The sequence below is a fragment of the Hemitrygon akajei genome, unplaced genomic scaffold (genome assembly GCF_048418815.1).
Source record: "Hemitrygon akajei unplaced genomic scaffold, sHemAka1.3 Scf000068, whole genome shotgun sequence".
Taxonomy (NCBI): Eukaryota; Metazoa; Chordata; class Chondrichthyes; order Myliobatiformes; family Dasyatidae; genus Hemitrygon; species Hemitrygon akajei.
The window spans coordinates 3,497,620-3,506,886 of record NW_027331954.1 but is presented as its reverse complement, the minus strand read 5'-3'; the positions used below and the strand labels follow the sequence as shown (position 1 = coordinate 3,506,886).

General features: G+C 44.9%; 1 non-coding gene across 1 annotated transcript; it reads right to left on the bottom strand.

Annotated features, from left to right (window-relative positions):
• Window positions 1-4,610: 4,610 nt before the first annotated feature.
• On the bottom strand, window positions 4,611-4,726 carry trnal-uaa (transfer RNA leucine (anticodon UAA)). Its single transcript has 2 exons — window positions 4,689-4,726; window positions 4,611-4,656 (listed from the first exon to the last, which is right to left on the bottom strand). It is a non-coding gene; the product is annotated as a tRNA-Leu (tRNA).
• Between the last annotated feature and the right edge of the window lie 4,541 nt (window positions 4,727-9,267).

The window sequence follows — 9,267 nt, the reverse complement described above, 5'->3', positions numbered from 1 at the left end:
TCATTTGTCTTTAAACATTGAACCGAGGTGATTTTGTTACTGCGAAGACGTGGTTGTATGAGTGGATTAGAAAAACGGTAGAAAGATTGTGCATTCGTCACGACACATCGCAGCACAGCAGATCATCGTACATCGGATTCTGGGCGCCAGATTTCTGGAGCATCTCGGACCGAAAGTCGACTGTTTACTCTTCTGCACAGCTGTTGCCTGGCGTTTTGAGTTCCTGCAGACAACTCAGCTAAGCAATATATAAAAGTGTTCAAAATGAACACTGGATGTCGGATTACTCAATGGATAGGCACGTGATTGTACGTTATCAGCTTTTGATCAAAAGCCTGATGGTTGATGAGTCGTGACTGTCCTTGAACGTGGTGGCGCGAGTGAGTCCTGAGTCTCTTCTAACTCCTACCTTCAACCTGATGGCAGCAGCGGCAATAGAGCAGGGAGGGGTTGGTGAGGGCCTCTGATGATGAATGCTGCTTTCCGATGATAGCGGTTTATGTAGATTAGCTTAATGCTTGGCAGAACTTTACCCATGATGGATAGGGCCGATGAATACACTAACTTGTTATTAAGAGTTTTCTTCAAAGGCCTTGTTGTTTCCATACCAGCTCGTGATGCAGACAGACAATATACTCTCCACTACACATTTAAAGATGTTCGCCTAGATTTTTAATGTCATGCCGAATCTCCGCAGTCTCCTATGAAAGTAGTGGAAATTGTAATACCCACCAATTTAAAGTTACTTACGCTCTCCACCTCCGATCCTTCAATAAGAACTGTCTCATGGACCACCATTTTTCCCTCTCCTGAAGACCACAATCACTTCCTTGGTCTTGCCGACATTGGGTGACGGAGTGTTGTCACATCTTCTTTAAAATTATCCCGTCTTAGTTGAAATGTATGCCCGATCGAATAAGCCATGTCAACTCTGGGATGGAGATCATCTCTGAGTGCTCTACCTTTATCTATGCCTCTCAAAATCTAAGAAACATCTATCAGATTCCCGCTCACACTCCGCTACTCCAGAAAAACATACAAGTTTGTCCAAACTCTCTTTATCTCCCAAATCGTCTAATTCAGACAGCATGTTGGTAAAGCCTATCTGCACTCTCGAAAGCCTCGTCAACCTTTCTATGACGGATGGCTTGAAGTATGCACTACATGTTCCAGTGCTGTGCTGCATTTCGCACATGCTTGGCAACCTGAGAAAATGCAATACGTCTATTCTCACCAGAGCAGTCATTCGGACTGTTCTGAAATGCAGCTTTTTAAGTTCGCTGTGAAGAGAGTACTGCAGGGCTGTCAGGGTGGCCGAGTGGTTTAAGGCGCCAGACTGAAGGCGAGAGTATCGCTTCGCTGTAAACCTGAGTGTTCTGGTCTCCACCTGGAGGCGAGGGTTCGAATCCCACTCCTGACAACTGTGCTTTACACATGCATAATTCAATCACTGTAATGTTATGGCTGCGATCAATGCATGGTGTTTTTGGGAGGATGGAAAAGACGCAAGAAAGATAAAGATTTTGTTTTCGTCACATCAGAGAGCAGTACAAACGGTCACATGACTTCGGATTGGGGCCTCGTTTGATAATAAAGAGACCTCGGTGAAGAGTGTCTGTGTTACCTTCTCAAACGTAGCTGCTGGTTGGACAGAATGACATCGGGGCCATTCAGACACGTTATTGGTCTCTATATTGAAATGGCATTTTAACCATCGTCGTTCTTAAGCGTACATCTGACGCAGAGCTCCGTAACGTGCGTTGTACACCATTCTGGATTTGGGAATATCGGATTAATCATTCCAGACTGGTTTATATTCCCTTTCTGTGGATCAGCCATGATTATTTGGAGGAGTAGACCCGATGGGACAGATGGCCTAATTCTCCTCTTATGTCTTATGGTCTAAGCTAAATAAAAATCAAAACAGATTCTACACAGAGAACAAAAATGCAGAGAGGAGAATAAATGAGAAGCTGAGTATGCAACTTAAATGGGACACTTACTGACATCGAAATGCTGTTGGTATAATAGGGTTGCTCTCAAGATTAAATAATGTCGTGTGATAGAAACTGCTTCTGTACAGAAACAAAGCCAAACTCTGAAATGTTGCATATTCTCTGCACTGATGGAACATTTCCATTGGGCTTCCATAGAGGTCAGTAGCAAGAGTAATGTTCCATAAACATTCATGAAAAGCGACATAGCCGTGATAAACAGGAAGGATAACTGTGACAAACAGGAAGTTTAACAAATGAAATTCAATGTTGATGATTATACAGTTTTATCTTATGACTCCCAATAATACAACACGCCTCCTGCACCACACTGTCCAACGAGCTGTGCGTGGTTCCCAATGAAGATATAGACTGACCCCACCTTCGGCAACAGATTGGCCCCGACAGAAACCAACACTCCTGCATTAGCCACTTCCAATTACTTAGCGCCCTCCGCACTAGTGGCGCCCATTGAAGCAGGTCTCTCCACAGCTTCCACCACTCACTATTTCCACCCACTGAGCTCTCTCATTGAAAAAAAACACTTTCTCCAGGAGCTCCTGATAACCGCACCTCTCCCCGATAGTCCATTCTACTGAGCTGAAAACTCCCACACAAAACCGAGTGAGCCCACTCCATCAGTACAGCTCCTTCACATTATAATCACGAACGCCCTCACCCGTTTTACACACCACTCAAAGAACACACTACTCCTGGATCATTCTATGGCGGGTAAATAGTAAACTGATCCCAAGTGTGACAGGTAGAATTAAGTGACAACGAGGAATGTCGACAGGCCGCTCTGCAGGAAGGTGCTGCCGATGATTTGCAGGATGAAGTTCAGGGACCACACTTTCCGCACTGGGATAACGGCACAGAGCCACAATTGACCAATGGGAAAGAGAAGATTCAGAATGAGGCGAAAGAAACGAGGGAAAAAAGACAAAGAGGTAATTCCGTCAAAATAAGGACATGAATATGCCTTTGCTTTTGTTTAATTTGCTAAAATATTTGCGAACTTCTAATCGCTGAGGACGGATTTTGAATCTTGGAGTACATGGGGAACCTGTTGCTGGGATACAATTAGCAATGTTTATGTGTGGAGACTGAGATATTGAATGAGAAGGGGGTTAGGCCGGGAGACTCTCGTTTGGGACAACACAAAAAAAAACAAATCGGGATATCGTTCTTTATAACAAACATATCTGACGGTGGAGTTGCGTACGTTCTCTGTCAGGACTGTAATGAGGGAATTTGTTTGGACAGGACAATGTCTCTACCACTCATCCTGTCACTTTGCGCTTCCCTTCTGAGAGTCTCACACACCGCTCTCCCACCACTCCCAATCTTAATACTAGCGATTGGCTACATACTCCGGATCTTGCTCGGGGTCACTGTTCCACAGGAAGTTCAGAATGAAATTCACATTCAAGATAAACAGGACAAGCCACAACGGGACGGGCGAGGACAAAGAAGAGTCTGAGCAATAGCCCAGATGATTTGTTGTTTAAGGCTTTTAATTACCGTAAATGGTAGGGAAAATTACGATCATGGAATGGCAGGTTGACCAAACTGCGGGCAAAGATGTTTTAATCCAGGCTGGCGATGACTTGACGGGACAACTGGAAGAAGTAGAGAGGCTACGAAAAACCTTAGAAATACTTGTAAAACGGGCAAAGCAGTGGCAAATAGAACACACAGTCTCCTAGATCAGGGAAGTGAGCAGTGTTCTCTGTTGCAACTGGGGAGAAGATTTCAGCTTCACTGATAAAGGTGTGAATAATTTCGGATCGACCATGTTCAATCCTGTGTCAACGTATAATTCGTTTAGTTGTTTCTGACAGAGGATTTAAATCTCTAAAAACGATAGTGGACTTGGTAGTCGGCCTGGATTATTACAGAAGACAATAATTAATATTGTTATGATCACTATTATCTTGTTTGACGTTGCAATGTATGTTGTGTTACACACATTGGTTTTTTTTAAACGCCCTGTTATTGCGGTCCTTCATGATTTTATTTTGTTTCTTGGACACCCGCGGGAAAGGTGAATCTCATTTTACGTGGTGATATATGCATATATACGCTGTGATGCAACATTTACTTTCTGGTTTGAACTTTGAACTAGTTGGGCCGAAGACTATTTTCCTTATTGTACACGTTAAAACATCAGAATTGCAAAAGAAGGCATGGTGGCCTGTTAAACCATAGATATTGAATATAATGCATTCCGGAATGATCAATCCGATATTCCCAAATCCAGAATGGTGTTAAATGTGCGGTACTGAGCTCTGCGACACATTAGTGCTTAAGAACGACGATGTAAAATGCTATTTCAATATCGTGACCGAAAACGTGTCTGAATTGCCTGGATGTCATTCTGTCCAACCAACAGCCACGGCTGAGAAAGTGCGAAAGGCACTCTTCACCGAGGCCTCTTTCTCATCAAACTGCTCAGCCTGAATCCTATGTAATGTGACCCGTTGATCTGCTCTCTGCTGTGACTAAAAGAAAATCTTTATCTTAATTGCGTCTTTCTCATACTTCCAGACAGACTACGCTTTGATCGCTGCAGTAAAATTACAGTGATTGAATTATAAAAACAGCACGTGTATTTATCAGGAGTGGGATTCGAACCCATGCCTCCAGCTGGAGACCAGAACACTCGCGTTTACTCGGAAGCGACTTTCTCGCCTTAAGTCTGGCGCCTTAGACCACTCGGCCACCCTGACAGCCCCTGCAGAATTCTCTCCACATGCCAGATAAACAGCTATATTTCAGAATAGTCTGAATGACTGCTTTGGTGAGAGGGTAGATAGATAGATAGATAGATAGATAGATACTTTATTCATCCCCATGGGGAAATTCAACATTTTTTCCAATGTCCCATACACTTGTTGTAGCAAAAAAACTAATTACATACATACTTCACTCAGTAATAATATGATATGCATCTAAATCACTACTCAAAAAGCATAATAAAAAGTTCTTAATTCCTGGCAGTTGAATTGTAAAGCCTAATGGCATTGGGGAGTATTGACCTCTTCATCCTGTCTGAGGAGCATTGCATCGATAGTAACCTGTCGCTGAAACTGCTTCTCTGTCTCTGGATGGTGCTATGTAGAGGATGTTCAGGGTTTTCCATAATTGACCGTAGCCTACTCAGCGCCCTTCGCTCAGCTACCGATGTTAAACTCTCCAGTACTTTGCCCACTACAGAGCCCGCCTTCTTAACCAGCTTATTAAGACGTGAGGCGTCCTTCTACTTAATGCTTCCTCCCCAACACGCCACCACAAAGAACAGGGCGCTCTCAACAAATGACCTATAGAACATCTTCAGCATCTCACTGCAGACATTGAATGACGCCAACCTTCTAAGGAAGTACAGTCGACTCTGTGCCTTCCTGCACAAGGCATCTGTGTTGGCAGACCAGTCTAGCTTTTCGTCTAACTGTACTCCCAGATACTTGTAGGTCTTAACCTGCTCCAGACATTCTCCATTAATGATCACTGGCTCCATATGAGGCCTAGATCTCCTAAAGTCCACCACCATCTCCTTGGTCTTGGTGATATTGAGACGCAGGTAGTTTGAGTTGCACCATATCACAAAGTCCTGTATCAGTTTCCTATACTCCTCCTCCTGTCCATTCCTGACACACCCCACTATGGCCGTGTCATCAGCGAACTTCTGCACATGGCAGGACTCCGAGTTATATTGGAAGTCTGATGTGTACAGGGTGAACAGGACCGGAGAGAGTACGGTTCCCTGTGGCGCTCCCGTGCTACTGACCACCGTGTCAGACCTACAGTCTCCCAACCGCACATACTGAGGTCTCTCTGTCAAGTAGTCCACTATCCAATCCTCTATGTGAGAGTCTACTCCCATCTCCGTTAGTTTGTGCTTTAAGATCTTGGGCTGGATGGTGTTAAAGGCACTAGAGAAGTCAAGGAATGTAATCCTCATAGCACAACTGACCCCATCTAGGTGAGAGAGAGATTTGTGCAACAAATACGTGATAGCATCCTCCACTCCCACCTTCTCCTTATATGCAAACTGAAGCGGATCCCGGGCATGCCTGGTTTGTGGCCTCAGATTCTGTATTATCAGCCGCTCCATGGTCTTCATCACGTGCGACGTCAAGGCAACAGGTCTGAAGTCATTCAACTCCTTTGGTTGTGGTTTCTTCGGTACCGGGACAATACAGGATGTTTTCCACTGTCTGGGTACTCTTCTCCGATCTAGACTCATGTTGAAGATGCACTGTAGTGGTTCTCCCAGTTCAGTCGCACAGGCCCTCAGTACTCGTGGGGAAACTCCATCCGGTCCAGCCGCCTTGCTTGTACAGATCTTCCTCAGTTGACCTTCCACCTGTGCAGCCGTAATCCTGGGCGTGGGCCAGGTCTCCTGTGAGTGGCTATTTTCCTTTGAGGGAAGTAAGCCTGGTGTGGAGTTCTGCGTTGAGGGTGAGATTGTCCTGTCGAACCTATTGAAGAAGTTGTTCAGCTGGTTCGCTTTCTCCACATCTCCACTTATGTTTGCCCCCCGCTTTGCACCACATCCAGTGATGATCTTCATCCCATCCCACACCTCCTTCATGCTTTTTTTCTGCAGCTTTTGTTCTAGCTTCCTCCTGTACTGCTCCTTTGCCCCCCTTATCTGTACTCTGAGTTCCTTCTGAACTCTTTTAAGCTCCAACCGATCACCATCTTTAAAGGCCCTCTTCTTCTGGTTTAGGAGGCCTTTGATGTGACTAGTGATCCAGGGCTTATTATTGGGATAGCAGCGAACAGTTCTAACAGGAACAACGGCATCCACACAAAAATTAATATAGTCCGTTGTGCATTCAGTCACCTCCTCAACGCCCCCACAGAGCCCCCCTTGCAGTACATCCCAGTTAGTAGCACTGAAGCAATCTCTCAGGGCCTGTTCAGCTTCAGGAGTCCACTTTCGAAATGAGCGTGTGGTAGTGGGATGCCTCATCACAATAGATTTATATTTGGGCTGTAACAAAACCAGGTTGTGATCAGCTTTCCCCAGTGCAGGCAGCGGGGATGCACTATATGCATCCTGTACGTTTGTATACAGCAGGTCAATAGTCCTGTTACCCCTGGTGTAACAATCCACGTACTGTGAGAAAGCAGGAAGTGTCTTGTCCAAAGTCACATGGTTGAAGTCCCCTGTAATTAACACCAGTGCCTCAGGATGTTGTGTTTGTAACTTAGCAACCGCGGAGCTGATGACGTCACACGCTACCGTTGCGTCGGCACGCGGCGGGACGTACACATTCACCGCAATGACGCTGGCGAATTCTCGAGGCAGGTAATATGGCCTCATACTCACGGCGATCAGCTCAATATCCTTTTCACAAACGGAGATCTTTGTACTCACATGCCCGGGGTTACACCATCTTACGTTAATGTAGAGAGCGAGTCCCCCTCCTTTCTTCTTCCCACACTTTTTGGCATCTCTGTCAAATCTTACCGTAGTAAAACCAGGTAATTCTACATTTACATCCGGGATGTTAGCCGTCAGCCATGTTTCGGAAAAGCACATTAAACTGCATTCCTTGTATGCTTTAACATTCCTTACTAGTGAGGCTAGTTCATCCACTTTATTTGGCAGCGAGTTCACGTTCCCCATAATGACCGAAGGAACAGCGGGTTTATAACGCTTCTTTCTCTCCGTCCACTTATCCCTTCGCAGTTTTCCAGCCCTGGAGCCACGGAACCTCCGTTTAATTTCGTTTGGGATCTGGATCCGTTGCGTAACACTAACTTGCGTATTTCTCAGCGCAAGTAGCTGGTCTCTCGAGTACACCTTTCTCTCCATCTCACTATTAAATAAATACTAAACATAACACTATGACTAAAAAGAAAAAAACAACCTTAAAAGAATGATCAATTTATCGAATCTCGGGAGCATCTGGAAAAGGCAGCCGCTCAGGTCAGCGCCTCACGTGACGCTGTACATACTGTATACTGTATACTGTACATACAAACACACACTACATCCTCGGCATTTTAAATGAAAATGGACGCGATGCATTTTCCCAGGTTTCCGAGCATGAGCGAAATTATAGCGTACGGCAGCACAGCACTGGAACTGGTAACGCACACAGTTCAGGACATCCGTCATGGAAAGGATGACGAGGATTTGGAGAGTGTGCAGAGGGGCCTCACCAAAATGTTTCCTAAATTAGACGTTTTCGGCGATATCGAGAGTTTGGACAAATTGGATTGTTTTTCTCTGGTGCATGGGAGGTTGGGGGTGGGGGGATCTGATAGACGTTTCTTAGATTTTTAGGCATGGATATAGGCAAAACACGCAGTTGTTATCTTCATTCCAGGGTTTACATACATTTCAACTAAGAGGGGATCGTTTTAACGAAGATGTGACAAAACCCTGTCACTCAATGTCGGCGAGTCCAAGTAACTGATTGAGTTCTTCCACAGAGGGAAAACCAGAGCTCCATGAGCCAGTTTTCCTTGAAGGATCGGAGATGTGGTGCGTACGTAACTTTAAATTGGTGGTATTCCTATCTCCTCTACTTTCTTAGGAGACTGCGGGGATTCAGCATGACATCAAAACCCTTGATGAACTTCTGCAGATGTGTAGTGGAGAGTATATTGTCTGTCTGCATCACGACCTGGTACGGAAACAGCAATGCCTTTGAAGGAAAATCTTTAAAAGTCAGTGGATTCGACGCGGTCCATCACGGGTAAAGCACTCCCAAACAATCAGTACATCCACATAAAACGCTGTCATTGGACAACAGCATCCAGCGTTTGACGTCATCAGCACGCTCCCATGCTCTTTTTCCGCTGTCATTAGGTAGACGGTAGAAGAACCTCAGGAATCGCACCACCAGGTTCAAGAGCTGTTTCTACCGATCAACCATCAGACTTTTGATCAAATGGTGATAATGTACATTCACCTGCCCACCCATTAATTATTTCAGCAATCAATGACTTTAATTTAGAAACTATTCTCTCTTGATTAGCTGAGTATGCCAGGAGGAGCTCAGCAGACCGGACAGCATCTGTGGAAAAGCGTAAACAGTCGACGTTTCGGGCCGAGATGCTTCACCAGGGAATTATTTCTGAATAAATCATTCACCCTGAATTCGGTGTACGATGATCTGTTGTAATGCGATGAACAGTGTCAAAAACATAATCTTAATTTTCATCCGGTTTTCGAATCCACCTCAACAACCCAGGTTTTGTTTGCGGAAATAACATCATCTCGATTGAGATGATGTTTAAACAGAAATTT